At 42.3% G+C, this 8,649-nt stretch overlaps 1 protein-coding gene across 3 annotated transcripts in view; it reads right to left on the bottom strand.

The window, feature by feature from the left end:
• The window catches only part of GALK2 (galactokinase 2), a 142,568-nt gene that overhangs the window by 46,208 nt on the left and 87,711 nt on the right, over positions 1-8,649 (bottom strand). The window lies entirely within an intron of this gene.

Genomic DNA, 8,649 nt, shown 5'->3' on the forward strand with positions numbered 1-8,649 from the left:
ACACGAGCCTCTCACTGTTGCGGCCTCTCCCGCTGCGGAGCACAGGCTCCGGACGCGCAGGCTCAGCGGCCACGGCTCACGGGTCCAGCTGCTCCGCGGCATGTGGGATCCTCCCGGACCAGGGCACGAACCTGCGTCCCCTGCATCGGCAGGCAGACTCTCAACCACTGCGCCACCAGGGAAGCCCCATGGTGCCATTTTTAAAGCAAGGCTACAAGCTAAGACCTTTCTTCTGACCTTGTTTGCTTAGCACATTTAATGTTTATTAGCAGTGCTAGATTGACACCTCCATAGACTAACTCATTCATTCATTCAACTCATTCATTCATGGTCTCTATGCCAGTGTATTCCAAAAATAATTTCAGAAAACTTATAGACATACAAAAAACAAAAGAAAAACATACAATATATTTATTTTATACAGAAAAAGAGCTGAAGTGGATGATCTAGAATTACACTTCCTCGAAACACAGATCCAAATCCAACTGAGGTAAACAATGAAGTTAACAGAAATAATTCACACTTGTATAGTGCTGTATGATTTAAATGTGCTTTTTATTTCTTTTCAGCTTTGACAGCTCTGTGAGATAGGTATTATTACCCTATTTAAGAGATGAGAGTGACTTGCCCAAAGTCACCTAGCTAGTAAGAACAGAGTTGGAAATTTAACCCGTGTCCTGTACCTCTTTCTTGCTTCCCCAAGGCCACATTCTCAACGGGCTATGCTTGATATCCATGTCACACTACTCATTTTAGCTCAAATCACCACTCAAGTTTTAGAAATGGTTTCTAAATACAAACTAAGTTTTGTGTTAGAAGTGAACATTCCAGTGATTTAAAACACTTTGATAGATGGGTTCCTTCTAAAATAAGAAGGAAATGGGAAAAAAAAATCAAAGAACGACCCCCAAGTGATGAGAATGGGCTCTTCCTAAGAACCTTGCAGTAAACACCATCTCCAAGTTCCCAACCCTGACCTCACTGTGAACAAGTCACTTTGCCTCAGGCACTTGATCCCAGGAAACTGGCCCAGGACTGTGTGGGGAGAAAGTCTTCGAGGGTTGCCTGCTGCCTACAAAGCTGTTTCCAAAGGCAGCCTCCCAATGCACTTTTGTTCCACAAACAGAGGCACTAACATTCTCTGTAGCAATATCCCAGTTTGTTGTTCGGGCCCGCTTAGCTCTCAGCTGGAGGGTCCACATGGCCAATTGGGTGTGTATTTCAGTTAAGAATGAAACCTACCACATGCCCTCAATGACAGCTGCACAGCCATGAGTCGCTGAGTAGTGCACTACATTGTAGGAGTAAAATCGGAAAGCTGCTTAAGCCCTTTAAAATTTGACCCAGGAAACAGAAAGATGACTTGCAGATGAGGGAAGTGGGTGGGTAAGATCTGTTGCCCAAGACAGAACTTCATGAGGGCATTTGCCACTCACAGCCCTGTCGCCTGGCCCTACTTCACATTTGTGAAGCAGGGCTACGAGTCAGGGCTATGGGTCATTTTGTGACAAGTTCCTCACTCAGCAGCAGGGTGGGGATATACGAGAAAGCAATTCTTTGTCAACATCTACCATTTCCTTTTCACCACTACAAACATTAGGTGTTTATTTCCGATTCCATTCCTGGGAGGTTCCTGAGCCTGGGTGATGCTCTGTGCACAAGAAAGCAGGCAATGAATATTTTGTCCACAGTCCTGGAAAGAGGTAAATAAAGTGCTAGGACCCTGTCTTAGGTTGGTTTCTCTCGGAAGCAGGCCCTGAGACAAGAATTTAGGGGGAGAGGGAGATACAGAGAAGTGCTGGTAGAGTAGTGGAAAATGAGACAGGAAGAGAAGCCAAGATGAAGTGCAGTGATGTGAGAGGTGAAGCGGGGCCTGCTGGACCCTCTGGGACCTGTATGTCTAAAGCTCGGATGTGTCCTATGCATAGACAAGAAAGCTCAGATATTTACCCTCTAACTCTCATCCACCATTGATTGAGGGCTGATTCCAAGGGTGTTAGCTCCCCAGACTTCCAGGCTTTCTCATGTGCAAACTCAGCGTTCTCCTACAGCTAGAAGACATCCTCAGTCTGAGAGGGTCTCTGGGGCTTCTATTAAGAGGGTGTGGTAGGAGAGTGCTAAGATATGGACTCTAACTCAGGAGCCTGTCTGTCAGAACCCACCTCTCTCTGATGTTCTCATTGCATTTTGCAGTACTAAAAAGTCAACGGAAAAGTGTCAAGTCTTTCTCCTCACCAGGTCAGCAAAGGATAAAATTTCAAATCCCTTCTCTGACAAGTTGTTTTCCACACAACAAAATCAGCTGTGTTGTTGTTGGTTTGGGTTCTATAAATCACCCATGCTTATTTTTAAAATTTGAAGAAACACATAACAATTTGAAGTTTAAAAAAATTACAAAGTATAAAATAAATCACCTGTAATCATCCCAATAAGATAACCACCAATCTCCCATCTGATATCCTATGATACATTTTTTATACATACTTCTTACATACGCACACACATACAGTTTGACATAAATGGGATCATACATAACTGTTTTTATCGTGGATACTTTTTTTTTTTTTTTGCTTTTCTCCCCCTCCCCCTCCTCCAACGTCATGGAGCCATTCCACAGTGACTTTGTGCCCATGTTCCGCTCATAACCATCATGAACACATTCACTATGTTGACCTTCCCCAGTGTTGGTCATCCCCACTCTCCACGTTCTCCATATTAGTTTGTAGGCCACAGAATAAATCTGAAGAAATCTGCACAACTGTGCAGAATGACTCTACTACAATCCTCACCTCACCCTCAGCACAGCCTGTCTTTTTTCTAAGGCATCTCCAAGCATGGTGCTCCGGATTTCATGCACACCTAACTCCTAAGGGGCACAATGGAAAGAGCAGGGCTAAAGGTAGACCTGGACTCCTGCACTTAACTTAAAACAAGTCACAGCCTACCTTGGCTGGAAGATACAGTGAAGATTAAATAAGGAAATGCCTCTCTAGCTAGTTCTTTCCCACATGACACTTTTCCTATGCCTTCAAACATATACAGGTGTTTCCTGGCATAAAATTCTTATTCCTAAAGCTACTGCTCTTAATTCCTCCTTCTCTTTTACCGTCCGACAACTAGAATCAGTGACCCATAGTCACCACTTCTGGGCCCTCAGCGGCCACTCTATTGAATATGGCCTCCCAAAGGTCCTTCTTATCTCCAGAACCACTTCTAAAGCCATGGGATTTCTCTCAGTCCTCTAATTCCTTAATGAATCAGTGGCTGCCGGCACTCTTCACTACCTAGCTTCTTCAGATTCCCTGTTGTACTGGCCTGTGTAGCCCTGAATCTTCCCAGTTTCCCTCTCACCTCTCTGGTCCTTACATTTCCACTCATGACTCAGTTTTCTCCTTTCATTATTATTGAAGCCATCTCCCAAATTTAACCCCTGGCCTTCTGCTCTTCTCTTGCCACATTCTCTCCCTCAGCAAACTGAACTCAGTCCTTGGTTTCAACTATTATCTCAAAATAGTTGAAAGACTATTGTCCAAGCCAAGAGAAACATTCCAACCTCAAATTTCTAACCACTTATAAGAAAATTCCATGGGGAAGTATCATCAGCTCCCACTTTCATATCACCTTCCATCCTAACTTCCCCATATCTATTAGTGGCAGCACTATGCTTTCCACCCGTCACTTCAGCTTAAAACTACAGCCCTTTTCGACTCAACACTTAGCCTTCACCTGCGCATGTCTGCATGCCATGCGTGTTCACTGCAGTGTATGAAGCACTCATGGCTCCTGACTGCATGGAGCTCAGAGTCAACCTGAGGAGACAGGCATCAATTAATAATTATATAGTGAAGAACTTACTCCACTTGTGATAAACTACTATAATGGAAAAATACAGGATGTGGCAAGAGCATATAAAAGGGCATTTAACATAATGGAAGTGGGGAGGGTGGTCATTCCTCAACGTAATGGCATTTAAGCCAAAAGGAAGACAGAAACCCAATCACAGAAAGCCTTATACCTGACCCTTTACTAGGTTCTGTCAGAGCTTCTTTCGTATCCCTCTCTTGTTATCCCATTCCCACTGATACTTTAAGACCCACTTCTCTTCAACCAAACAAAAGTTCCTGCTGCCAGCTTAATATTTCTAGAATACCTTGCTAACATTTGCACTTCCAGGACCAAGCCTGGGTGATCCTCAGCACAGCACTCAAGGTCCTGCTACACCTGGTTCCACTATTCCCCAGTGTGTGCGTGCTCTGCCCTGCAGCCAGGACTCACCGTCCTGGGATACTCCACACCAGCATCCTGGCAGAGTGAGCTCGACTAAATCAATAGGCTGAGTGAAACTGATTACATTCCTGGGTGTTTGGTTTTTCTCCACTCAAATTCAAGAAAACTGCAGAAGCCCTGAGAATATTATACCACTTCTCCTCACCAGACAAAGAATAAGCTCCATATTGACCACTAAGTGGCAGGAGCTAAAAAAAAAAAAAAAAAAAAAAAAAAATGGGATGAGTGGTGGCCGCTAACCAGACACACTCTGTAAAAATTCACACTGTAAATTTTCCTTGAAGTGTCAAAGGACCACATGAAACCCTCTCCTTCATTGCTTCACATGTTGCCACAAGGAGCTCAGGGTATGCAAAATGCAACAGCATAATTTCCCTTCCCTTTTTGACTTCCCATAATAGTTATTATCAGTATCACACATTTTATCCCTCAATATAATTAAGGGATACTCTTTTTTATAGACATAAGGCAATTCTGGAAAAGTTTTTTGTTTTAATTTGTTTATTTTTGGCTGCATTGGGTCTTCGTTGCTGTGCCTGGGCTTTCTGTAGTTGTGGCGAATGGGGGCTACTCTTCGTTGTGGTACACGGACTTCTCATTGCGGTGGCTTCTCTTGTTGTGGAGCACGGGCTCTAGACGTGCGTGCTTCAGTAGTTGTGGCACGTGGGCTCAGTAGTTGTGGCTCACAGGCTCTAGAGCACAGGCTCAGTAGTTGTGGCGCACGGGGTTGGTTGCTCCGTGGCATCTGGGATCCTCCCAGACAAGGGCTCCAAACCTCTCTTGTGCACTGGCAGGCAGATTCCTAACCACTGTACCACCAGGGAAGTCCCTCAATTCTGGAAAAGTTTAAGCCACTGAATATGTATAAAATATGAAAAATTTTGTGCTCATTAAAGATTTCTGGCTACTTTGTTAATTTAAGAACATAAAAATGTGCTTCACTTAAAAGACTCATTTGGTGGTGGGATGAACTGGGAGACTGGGATTGACATATATACACTAATATGTATAAAATGGATAACTAATAAGAACCTACTGTAGAAAACAATAAATAAAATAAAATTCAAAAAAAATCATTTACGCAAATAATAACTATAAATCTCTATTGTGTTTGCCTTGAAATGTTTTAAATTTTAGTTCAAATGCCTCTGCAAGACTCTGACTTTTAATGAATCTGCATTAATTAGTTTGGGGAAGCTGTCAGAAAGAGAGGAGCAGGGAGGAAGAGAGAGAGAGGGAGAGAAAGGAGACTTAAGAACAGAAGAAATTATCAACATTAAAGCAAAACAAAGAAAAATCATCTTCATTGGTTTAGTGTACTTCCCTGTGCTAAGCAGATACAAAAGGTACTCATATTTCAAAAAGGTACCTTAGGGAAATAGGAGGAGAGGAAAAATAAGTGTTATTTATTACAATTTTGCCATGTGGAGCTCTACTTAATCAGAATCGTTTTCAGAACTATCCTGAGGGCTTCCCTGGTGGCGCAGTGGTTGAGAGTCCGCCTGCCGATGCGGGGGACGCCGGTTTGTGCCCCGGTCTGGGAAGACCCCACATGCCGTGGAGCGGCTGGGCCCGTGAGCCATGGCTGCTGAGCCTGCGCGTCCGGAGCCTGTGCTTCGCAATGGGAGAGGCCGCGATAGTGAGAGGCCGGCGTACCGCAAAAAAACAAACAACAACAACAAAAAACTATCCTGATCTGTCATTTCTCCACTAACACTTCATTTTTATTGTCTGAAAGCTGCAAGTTTATTCAGATTAAGACAAGCTTCTTTACTTTTTTACGAGAGTTTATTTCCTGATTTAATGAGACCATTTCCAAACAAAAATTATATTCATCCACACGTTGCTGAAAACAGAAGAATGGCACCATACTGTAATTAAAATAAGCTTAGCAGAATTCCAGCCTATATGCCCTAGGCAAGAGCATATTCTTGGCATCAAGATCTATCTGCAGAGCCTATATTAGCAGTTTTATCTTTATTTCCCTTTTGTATATAACCTTGGATTCTCATGATTTGCAGCAATGTGATTTAGAAAACATTCTGCACTTTGATAAAGCCTTTCAATTTTCTTTCTTCCATATTTCAAAAGAGAGAAAAATTCAGAGTACTTAAAATAATGTGTTTTATCTACATCAATTGGGAGGAGTGTGTGGCAAAAATCCAATTTCACTGACCCAAGTACCTCTAAAACGCACATGGAATTATACAGTTAAACTCAGAACACAGCCTCAAGAACAAAAAGTTCTGCAGCGGATTAAGCTTTTCAGCTACTGCTCCAGAAAGAGAAGCACTTTTTCTAGTTAACTCCCAAAAGACACCTCCCTCTCCCATCCTGACAACTTTCACTACAGAGCCTCAGCACCACAATTTTATTTCTCATTTTCTTCTTGCATCTTGGGAAAAGCGTCGTTACAATATGAATCCATTTCACACATCTCATACTTGTTTTGGCTCACCTATGGGTCTCATAGATGATATCTCATTTCGTGATAAAACTCTGAAAACAATGCTGTGTACGTTTGAGGTCTCCTCAGGAAGGCAGCACTTACTCATATACCTCAAAGTAAAAAGTCAACAAGAATAAGCCCTTAAACAAATAAGACACTAATTTCTTCCATCTCCTGAAAGAAGAAGTTTGCCCTAAGAGGGAAAAACATTCACTGAAGCCTTTGACATTGAAAAGTTTACTGCACAACTTCTCATACATGCACTGATCAGAAGAGTTTACTATTGAAACATTCCTTTCATAGAATTTTTAGAAATTATCTGAATAAGTAAATTGCATATTTAAAACACTTAAATCACGATGTAAAAAAATGTTTAACACTAAAATTTTCCAGAAAAAAAAAAAAACTTTAATTTTCTGGCTCATCCATTCCCAACTTCACAACTTCAGGGGATGGGAGTAAGGGGCAAAGTGGTAATGTCAGCCCAAGGGATAACTACACCTTACACAGCTCCATGGTAGCTAGTCCAGTGCTGGGCACACCCTATGCACTTGTAAAAAATTGTGAAATTGAGCAAAATAAATATGACAGGGCAGGTAACCCAGGGAATAGTTTTTTATTTATTCAACACATGTTTACCCTGTGCCTACTTCAGCCTAAGCACTATACCAGGCCTTAGGGATATAAGAGTTAACAAGATGGATAGTCTTGACCCTCAGGTAAAATCAAGTCAGAAAGAAGAGACGGACATCAAACAACTGTGATAAGTATCATACCTGAGAGGTGCAAGTGCTATGAAATACAAAGAGAGCCCCACCTTAGTCTGGGAGTAAGGAAGTCAAGGAAGGCTTTCCTGAGGGACACTTAGGCTGAGACTTCATAGAGGGCTGGGGTGAGAGCATTCTGGGCATGTACAAAGTCCCTGCGGTGAGAATGAGCATCACGGCTAGAGTGTAATGGGACTGAGGGATGCTAAGAGAGGAAGAGGATGAGGCACACATCGGATCTTGCAGTTCTCTCCAGGAAGTGATAAGGACTTTTGACTTTATTCCAATGAAATGGAAAGCTTTTGAAAGGTGTTAAGCAGAGGAACTACCTGATCAGATTTAAATTTGTAAACCATCATTCTGTCTGCTATTTGAAGGATGACGGGGAGAAAGCATGGTAGAGCTCCTGACCAAGATTCTACTCCCCAGCCTCAAGTCTCAGTTCTCTCCAACTTTTAAATCATAGCATGTGCCATTCTAGATCTTACATAACATTTAATTTCTGTGCCACTTTTTAGAGCACCTGTTTACATACCACCTGATCAAATACTAACCATTTCCTATTTCAAATCCCCCTAACCTTTACTGTCTACTCTCTCTATTCTTATGTCCTGTATCCTTTTGTATATCTTCATGCTAAGTGTACAAGAGGTATTCAGTGAATACTTCCTAAGTAGATTTAAGGCTAGACTAGCAAGTGTCTTTTAAGCTGTGGAACAGAGAACTGCCAAGACTCCCTTCTCGTGTGCATTTCCCTAGTAGATACCAAGCCTGTATTTTTAGAAGGAACAGTGATGGCCAATGGTGCATGTGAGAGGACTGAGGGTTGAGGCTATCATCACTTTTGTCGAAGCAACAAGATTAGTTATGGTCACCTCTCATCATTCACCCCAACTATCTTTCTCCACCCGTAGACCTAACCCATGGCCCGTACTACACAGATATAAGTTGAGCTGTCCTCTTCTCCCCATTTCCACCCTAGAAGACTCAACTGTGAAGTTCACATAGTTTCCAAATAGCTAGAGGTTGCAAGGCACACCTATACGTTTATTTATCTCCTAAGTTTGAAATCAAATTTCTCTGTACTAAAAAACTTCAGTTAGGACATTGCTGCAGTCAGAATGTTGCCCTAAATTTTAGGGAAAG

This window comes from Lipotes vexillifer, unplaced genomic scaffold (genome assembly GCF_000442215.2).
Source record: "Lipotes vexillifer unplaced genomic scaffold, Lipotes_vexillifer_v1.1 scaffold24, whole genome shotgun sequence".
Lineage (NCBI taxonomy): Eukaryota > Metazoa > Chordata > Mammalia > Artiodactyla > Lipotidae > Lipotes > Lipotes vexillifer.